Source organism: Lupinus angustifolius, chromosome LG10 (genome assembly GCF_001865875.1).
Source record: "Lupinus angustifolius cultivar Tanjil chromosome LG10, LupAngTanjil_v1.0, whole genome shotgun sequence".
Classification (NCBI taxonomy): Eukaryota; Viridiplantae; Streptophyta; class Magnoliopsida; order Fabales; family Fabaceae; genus Lupinus; species Lupinus angustifolius.
In genome coordinates, this window is record NC_032018.1 from 11,726,144 (window position 1) to 11,735,275 (window position 9,132).

The window sequence follows — 9,132 nt, forward strand, 5'->3', positions numbered from 1 at the left end:
ATAACGAAGTGGAAGAAGATGAGGAGGAGGACGAGGTCGTGGAGCTCGTGAATGTAGAGAGTTTGGTGGAGGTGATCGACCTCGTGTCTGACTCGGAATTAGAGGAGGACCCTAGTGAGGGGTCCAGCATTCCTGGAATCTTTTGAGTCAGCTTGCGGCCAGTCGATGCCCCTTTTGTTTTTGGTGGGTGGCTGTGTTTCTTTTTGATTTTGTATATATTTATGGCGATGTAGTTTCCGCCTCTGATTGACCTAGTTTGTATGAACTAAGTATGACTTAACCGATTATATGCATTATGTTATTCAGGAAATTGGGAATCAGGTTAAATTATCATTCGATAACGATAAGTTGATTTTCCGCATTCGAGTTACTTAAAGTGATGTCCCGGAAAAGGAAGGTTTGAAAAGGAAACAATTTTATGTCACTAATTCCAAAAAAATTTTTACCCATTTTTCCGCAATGTTTTTGAGAAGTATTTTTCGGGGCGTTACAATTATGATTGAGGAAGATGTGATTGTGACCGAACCATCCATGTTCGTGAAGAGGCAATCAAGCCAACCTTTGCCCAAGATGACTATGCCACAGGTACACATCATGATCGAGACAACTAAGCTAACCTTGACCGATACGGCTGTGCCATAGCTAGATATCTTGACTGAGGCAACTAAGCTCTAACTGAGCCAATCAAGGACATTCTGACGGAGCCAACCAAAAACACTCTGATGGTGCCAATACTTCCCTACTGCGTCATTCAATGAGTCAACTTGGCCAACAGAAGGCCAACCAGAACAAAGTCCAGCACATGACAATATATATATATACCCAGTTGCGTGCATCTTAAGCAACCATTATAACACGTGTGTAAATTAGTTATTTTGTGTGAGAGATATTTCCAAAATATTTGAATTAACGGTTAACTAAATAAATATTGTGAAATGTGAATGATTTATGAAAGAAGATGTTGGTTGGTTTGGTGGTTGTATCTTTAGATATTGAGTTCACGGTTGTGAGTTCGATCTTGTGCTTAGTCATTTTTTGACTACATTTTTATTAAATGCTTGCTAGGCAGCTAAGTTCCCGCTAGGCTAGCATCACTATTTGGTTATTTATTGAACATTTATATTACATCACCTTTCATTAACGTGTACAGAATCCTAAAGGTACTTCCCTCCATCAATTAATATGAACTTCTCTATAAATAGAGACACTTGAAGGCAAATCATCCATCCGAATTTTGAACTCTGAGAAATCATCCTCCATTTCTCTAATGCATGAGAGAAATGTAGGAAACATAAATTTTGTAAACTACTATTGAAAGATACGCTTGGTATGTTGGTACAAAACACATCAAGGTTTTCTAAAGTATGGGATTCACTGTTGTGAACATCCAATTTTGTCCGGCCCAGGAAAAGCCCAAAATAAACTTTTTAAATAAAAAGAATAAATTAAATTCATTTTATTTATTTTGATATTTTCCAAAATTATAATATTTAATGAATAAAAATAATTAAACTATTTTTATGAATCTTTTATAATTATTTTCGAAATTATTCAAATATAACAAAACAAAACAAAATCAGTTCCTAAATCTAATGATTAGGTTAACTAAAAATTCGAAAAATAATAAACAAATGAAGTTCCTAATTCCAAGTGATTAGGTTAACCGAAAATTCAAAATAATAATAAATTAAGGTTGATAGGGTTCCTAAATCCAAATTGTTAGGTTAACCAAATGTTCCAAACTAAAATAAATTAAGAAAACGATTTTAGGAAATAAAAATTTTGAATTAGGAATGTGACGCTATGAACCCATAGTGTTTTTCTAAAACAGAGAAATTATTTATTTATTTATTTTGATTTTTCGAAATTTTTAATATTAATTGTATAGGAAATAATTCATTTTATTTTTATCCATATTTTATAAAAAATAATTTAAATAATTAAATACACTACCAACTTAATTTAAATTTGAAAAAGGAATAACAGAAAAGTATTAAAATAATATGAATAGATAGGGTCAAATCCAGTTTATTAAAAAAGATGCTACCAGAATATTTTTAAACACCCTAAAATACGAAGTCGGTTGATATATTATTTGCTATAAATAGAGTCCAGAGTGAATATAAAAAACGACACTGGAAACATTTAAAAAGCTCTGCCAAAAAGCCACCCGCAGTAAGAGAGGGAAAAAACCTTTTTTACTTTCAGAGTGATCCAGTGTAGGCGGGAACACGCTGTTCCCGTGCACTCGCCCCTAGCCTTGAATCTCATCCGTCGGATCTGATTACCCTTCACACCTTCCCTTTGACTTCCTCATCAACCAATCCGCCGCGAAACATGTCCCAGCTACGGTACACTGTGCCACACGGGATTACTACACCCACTGGAACACGCGTTCCAGTGCATCCGTGTGCATAGATCCATCCGTGCACCCTCCTCAACCATCCAACACGGACACGTCACGTGTCCAGCCTCTTCACACCATCATCTCCTCATCCACTCATCTGCTGCCACGTGTCCAAGAGACACCCAAGTGCCACACACTAGTCTCATCCTCACATTGCAGATTCCCATAAATAGGTAGGTCTTTTTTATATAATTTATTCTATTCTTCACTACATTCATATTATAATAACATCATCCAATATATTCTTTTTAACCATATAATAATTTTATTAGACAAAAAATAAAATAAAACAGTAGCATATGTTTAAATAATTTTATGGAATAAATAATAAATGGTTAAATAGTAGAGAAATTATTTTTTATGCATTTCTTAATTAACCAAATTTCAGTATGATTACTTTGACGATTAATAAAAATTCTTTCTTTTATAAGTAATTAAATTTATTATTTCTTAAATATTTTACGATAATATAAAAATAATTATTGATAAAAGTTATTTGAATTAATAAAATGCATCTAAACATGGTAAAATTAGCAAAATAAAAAAATAATTTTCATATATCTACCAATTAAGCAAACTTTTCTAATAAAAGTCATTTTCTAGAAATAACTTGGATAGACTAATAAATTGTTTTATAACCTTTTTAAATAAAATATGACAAATAAGCTTTTCAAAAAGTAAATTAATTATGAGATTAATCAAAGATGGAGAGAAGGTCGCCCTGGAGGCCTCTTTCTTCTCAGATCATCTTCGAAAGGTCGCGTTACGCCGCTTCTTTTCAATCGATTAAATCTCAAAATCAATTTAGTTCTATTTTTTAAATAAAAAAATAAAAAACCTTTTTTTTTATAATATACAAAACTTGCAAAATATATATTTTTGACTAAAAAATATATTTTCTCTAATTAAAATAGATTGAACCAATAAACCATTTTCTACCTAAAGAACTACGTAAGCCTTGATCCCCTTAATAAGGGTACGTAGGACAAAAATAAATATTGTCAGGCACAATAATAAAAATAAAAAATAATTTTTTCTTCATAATAATTAGTTAACTAATCAAATAATTTAATAAAATAATAATAATAAAGTTATATATTTTAATGAAGGGTACTGTTTAAGGCGAGCAGGTAGGGTGCTAATACATTCCCTACCTTGTAACCGACTCTCGAACCTGGATATCAAAAATCCAAAAGCCCAAAGTAATTGGGCTTAAAAGATTTTTCTACATTTTTAACTATAAAATGTTGTGGCGACTCTAAACAAAGTCGTGTAGCCGAAAATCAAGGCGCGACAGCTAGCGACTCCACTGTGGACTTTTTTGAGAGAGTCCGACCCATAATCAATATAATGTGTGACTGTTTATTTACCATTATTATCATTATTTTTTATTTGGTTGATTAGTTAATTTCCAATAATGTTGCATGCTTAATTAGTAGTTGTATGTATAAATATGAATTACATGTTTAATTATTAATTGAATTACATGCTTAATTATTAATCATATGTATAAATATGAGTTATATGCTTAATTTTAATTGTATGTATAAATATAAAAATTGCATCCTTAATTATTAAAATAAATTATATGTTTAATTATTAATTGTATGTAAAGATATGAAAATTGCATGCTTAATTATTAGTTATGTGTTATAAATATGAAAATTGCATGCTTAATTAGCAGTTGTCTGAATTACATACTCAATTATAGTTGTATGTATAAATATGAAAATTGCATGCTTAATTAGCAGTTGTCTGAATTACATACTCAATTATAGTTGTATGTAGAGATATATGTTACATGGTTAATTATTAATTGTATAAATTGCATGCTTAATTAATAATTATATGTTGCGTATACGAATTATATGTGCATGCATGTATTGTTTTTGTTATTATGTCATATATAATGTACATATTTTAGGCACACATATGCCCTACATATGGGTATTAGTGATACCTTTTGAATAGAAGGGACACTAGCCTCATTGGTTGCGGTCTTTGTTGCTTCTAAGTGTTGGTGATGTTAACCACTCATATTGTTACCTCTTATTAAGAGTTAGCCGCTTGAGCCGGTCTCCTGTTTCTAACATCGTGATGTTTGAGCTTCTCTATTCGAGAGAGATACAATATGGAAACCTTTATAGGGAGTTTAGAACTTGCCAAAGGCGTCCATTGTATATTAGAACCTTGTCCTAGGACATTATACTTGTTGTGAATTTTGTGATGTGTGTATTATAGCATTTTGTTTGAAATTTTGTCATGTAAAATAAAAATCATGTAAATTATCGCACCCTTGAGGGGAATTCCTATTCCCCTAACAAGGAGATTATCATAAAATAAACATGGCAAATTATTTTGCCCGCTAGCCTGAATGATAAAAATAAAAGAAATATAATTTAAATATATATATATATATATATATATATATATATACATGTTCAAATTGTAATGATGGCTAAACCACCACAAGATAAGGTCCATTATCCTAAGGGGCATGCATTTTGTATTTTAAATATTTCTTTCATCATGCATTAATAAAAACACATCATTTAAAAAAGTACATTCATGAATGCATAATCGTAAAAACTACATATTCAAACATTTACTCAATTATCCATTCATTTATGCATTCAAAAAAAGAAAATTCATTGATTGACATATACATACATTCATACATACATAGATATATGAAAATTCATCATCCCCTAATTATTTATTCATTCATCATAAATACATACGTAAAAAAACATAAATATCATTATAAAAAATTCATTTCAATCCATGTATCAAAAAAACCTCTCATTTACAATAATTCATTCATGCATGCATACATTCCTCATACATTTTTTAAATTAGCTATCCATATATGTATTTTAAAAAAATAAAAAATAAATCATTCATACATTCTCTTATTTATTCACATATTCATTCATTCACTCATGCTTCAAAAAATAATAATTCGTACATTCATTCATGTAAAAAAAAAATACAAATAACTCATACTTTTATTCCCTCGTCGACTCATTACTCATTCATGCATTCAAAATAAATAAAAAAATAAAAATACATCATTTAAATACTCATTTACTTATACCTTCATATATTCATTAAAAAGAGTATATTAATCATACATTCATTCATTCATGCAATCAAAAAGAAAAATCATTCATTCATTCAATCATACACTCAAAAATAAAAAAAATTGATTGACTTATTCATTCATTCATCACATTAAAAAGAAATCTTCATTAAGTCGCTTATGCATTTATTCATTCATTCAATTATTCATGCATACATTATTCATACAGTCTTCTACTTATTTATTCATAAATTCAAGCTTACATTCATTTAAATAAATAAATAAATAAATAATACATTCATTCATACACTCATTTAAAAAAATAATAATACAATGATCATACACTCATCTGATTTTATTCATTCACTCAATCATTCTAAAAAAAATCATTCATATATTCAGAAAGAAAAGTAATCATTCATTGACTTTGACATTCATTTATACATAAAAAGTTATTAAGCATTTATTCACTCATGTATACATGTAATTTAAAAAATAAACACATTACTCATACATAGACTCACTTATGCATACATTCTTCAAAAAAATAATAAATAAATAAATGATACATTCATTCATCAAAAATATGAAAATAAATTATTCAAAAATAGAAAAAATTCATTCATTCATTCATGAAAAGTAGACCATTCATACACATATTTTTTTACCAATCATTCATTCATACGTAGATTCATAAAAAACACTTCATTCAAAGATTGTATCATTTCATTAACCATTTTTTATATCTTCATTCATCATCATAAAAAGAAAAAAAATGTTATACATCTTCCTATATATCATAACCCTCATGCATTCAAAGTCGTACATATCATAAATTGCATTTTCTACCAGACTCATTCATTTAAGAAAAAAATAAAATTACATGCATTCCCACATATCATGCATGATAAAAAGATTTGCATCATTGCACCACCCATGCATCCAAACATATGCATAGTGACATACACGTTTCTTGTATTTCATGCATCATTTTAAGTTATAGGTTGCATTTTAATTCATGTAACATGATAAAAAATTCACTTCATGCATATCATGCATCAATAAGAAATCATGTTTTTTTGCATGCATTTCATGATCCCATTGCTAAGGACACTCATAAATGCAAGATTGGATTTAAGAACAATATTGTTAGACTCGACTGAAAACAATCAATATTGAAGTTGAAGATACTTAAGAAGATAGAGAACCCCAATTTGTGGTTGAGTCCATACTCGGTAGTGGATTGTCTTCAACCCTAGCTAAATTGGAGACCAATTTGAAAAATTCTCTTCACTTGAGACCACAGTCAAAGTTAAAATCATTCAAGCATTCACTCAGAAAAATTTACTTTCTAATGCATATTTTTTTAAGTATATACTAATGTATTTGATCATGCAAATTTCAAATCTTATACCTTAGAATACTAACTTCACTACCATATTTATCCAAAGAACACATAACCAAATAAACCCAAATAAAATTAATCTATGCATTACTGTGAGATATTTGATTTAAAATAAAATAAAATGGAGAATGATGCAAATATAAAACAAAAAAAAAATGATGTACATCTTTAAGCAAATTTTTCTAATGACACAAGGCATTTTTTATAATTCCTAAACATCTTGGAGATATCCCTAGTCACCTCATTTGAGCCCAGACATCATTAAAGGAGATAATTTTTGAATAACCCTCAATATTTCAATAGCCCGAGGAGGATAGTTTTTCAACAGTTTTCCTTGACATTCAATTATTAAAGAAAAATATTCTTTTACATCAATCATGTGACTAGAGGATAAGAAAATATAAAGAACGTTCCTTGCTAAAAATAAACAAAAAAAAAAAGAAAGAAAAAAAGCCCGCTGAGAATCCTCAATTAATATCTCAGGGAAAGTAAGGGGAAAAGTGCAATATCAAGGATCACAAAAGGAACCCTTCATGAAAAATCATTGCCTTAATCATAAGTCATCCTTATCAAAACCTGAAAAATTCTCTTAATAGTTGAATGCCATGTTTGAAAAATGTTGAAAATAGGATAAAGAAGAAAGGTGAATGGTGGGTATGTGAAACACAAATTTTGAGCCTTATATCATTTTATTGAAAACCCTTATCCTAGCCACGATACAAGCTTAAAAAGACCTTGTTGAAGACTTATTTGCCTAAGATGTGCATCATGACAAAAAAAAAATGTTGACTCCACAAATCTCATAAAATTTTGATAAAATATTTCATCTTTAATGCATAAGTTAAATTTATTATCACCATCATCATATCAACACAAGCTCAAACACAAATTAAATATCATCAACCACAATTAAATATCTTCAACAACAATTAGATATCAATCATCTATCCTTCATAACTTCACCATCACTCATAAGCCAAACCTAAATTCAATTATATCATCATCATCGCCACCACCATCTACTATTAGTCAAACCCAAATTGAATTCTATCATCACCACCACCATATCTACCCAAGCCAAACCTAAATTGAAGTCTATCGTCATCATCACCATCATATCTACCCAAGCCAAACCCAAATTGTATCACCATTACCACATCACCACTCATAGCCCAAATACTTACCAAACTTTGCATGATCATTGTTTTAAAAGTCATGCATGAAATAAAGAGCAATAAATGCAAAGGAAAATTGGAAGCTTCTCAAACTGGGGAAGATTTTTAGATGATTCATGGCCTAGAACTTGACAATATAAGCTTACCAAATTAATATGGATATAAGAATGACTCGGATTATCTCACACTAGGCAGTGGAAAGTCACAAGAAGACCAAACTGGGACAAATTTTGGTGTTGATCATATTTTCTAGTGGAAAGTCAGAAGAAGCCAAATCTGTGGCAGTTTTTGGGTTGATCCCATTTTCTTGTGAAAAATTAAAAGGAGCCCAAAGTTGGAGCAATGTAGAAATGATTTCTCATGATTGTATTAGTTCAATCAATCACAAGAAGTTAAAATCTCTCAATCAGACACAAGAAAGATCTTATATTATCAAGCCTCTTGAAGAAAGAACAAGTAATTGTTCAAAGCTTCTACTTTCCATAGAGCCAAGACATCTAAGAGTGCTCAAAGAAAAGAGCAAAAAAAAAAGCAAAAAAAAAAAAACAAAACAAAAGAGTGTTAGGTTGAAAACCTATATGGGTAACCTAGAAAAAGGTGAGTGCTCTTAAGTAGAAAACCTCCAAAGGCGACTTGAGATCATAATAAAATGAGAGAATTTCTGACAGATACCTACATATGGTATTCTGGACAAAAATTAGGGAAAATTAAATGTACACCCCAAGTTGAAGACTTGCTATTGCATATCATCAATCGTCCAAATTGGTGCAACTTTTTGGAGAATCTAAGTTGTAACCTTCTGAGTGAAGACAAGAGTTAATAACAGGCACACTCGGGCAATTTTTGCTGTCACAAAAAGTATCAATACTTTTGAGAGAAATTCTATGTAAACCTACACTCAGGCAAAATAGCTGTGTTTAGTCATTATCCTCAAGATCATACTGAAGCGGGTTATGAATCACCTTAAGGGAAAGACATCTTCAAGTAAACTGGGGCAAATTTTGATGAAAGAAAACTATGGTACCAATCAACATCAAGCAACAAGGACCACTTCAGTCGAGCC